Genomic DNA, 1126 nt, shown 5'->3' on the forward strand with positions numbered 1-1126 from the left:
ACTTGAGAGAGACATGCAATGACATATTATATACACATGTATTCAGAGATGATGGAGAGGTGGCCATGTTAAGTTGCATGGCAATTTTGTGGCAGTCAGAACTGCCTTTTGATTATCATAGCAGATTCTTTGACTTGAAAGGGCTAACGCAAATGCAGACTCAATTCAGTAGCAACAATGCAGATTATATAAGTTCGCCTTTGGAGTTTTCCGAAATTCAATTTTGCTACCAAATTTTCTTTGTGTTTTTTAATTTAGGTTTCAAGTTTTGTAATCACTGTTAAATGAATCAGGATAAATGAAAAGTATCTCTCTCTGAGCTTTGTCATACTTTAAACCACATAATTCTACACGATATTTATCTCCATATATTTGGATAGTCAAATGCCTTTTTATGTTGCTCAAGATTTATATCAATTTTAGGTTCTGACTTGTTTAGATCATCGGACTTAGTTTACGTTTTTCTACAGGTTGGATAAAATATTCCCCCCTTTAGCAACCAAATCAATATACTGAACTTTACTTATAGTTGTCCCGTGGGTATCTGGGTTAGACGGGATAGATCCTCAGTACCGCTTGCTTTTCGTAAGAGGCGAATAAAGGGGCAAGAAAACCATGTTCCATGGGAATCCAGATTGGAATAGGTCCTCAGTACCCATTTGTTTATTGTAATAGGTGATTAAATGGGGCGGTCCTTTGGATACGATCGCAAAAACCGAGGTCTCGTTTCACAGCAGGTGTGGTATGATAAAGATCCCTCCCTGCTCAATGGCGGTAAGCGCCGAGCATATAGGCTTAAATTTTGCAGCCCATCATCGGCAATGGTGACGCTTCCATATGAGTGAAAAATCCTCGAGCAGTACATTAAACAATATACAATCAACCAACTAATTCATTGTGTTATAGTCACTCTTATTGTATGCAGAGTTTTTTTAAATGGCTTCTACTGTTTTTGTCACACACTTAACAAGTTCGTAATTTTTCCTTGTACTCGAGTTTCTTCATTACAGAAGAGACATTTATGGGCGAGGAAAGTGTTGATAGTGAACACAGGTTGAGTGAACGTCTCTTAGTCTTACAGTTCACTTGACTCAGCGCAACTTCGTCAATGCTCAAGTTTTACTCC

The sequence above is a fragment of the Ostrea edulis genome, chromosome 7 (assembly GCF_947568905.1).
Source record: "Ostrea edulis chromosome 7, xbOstEdul1.1, whole genome shotgun sequence".
Taxonomy (NCBI): domain Eukaryota; kingdom Metazoa; phylum Mollusca; class Bivalvia; order Ostreida; family Ostreidae; genus Ostrea; species Ostrea edulis.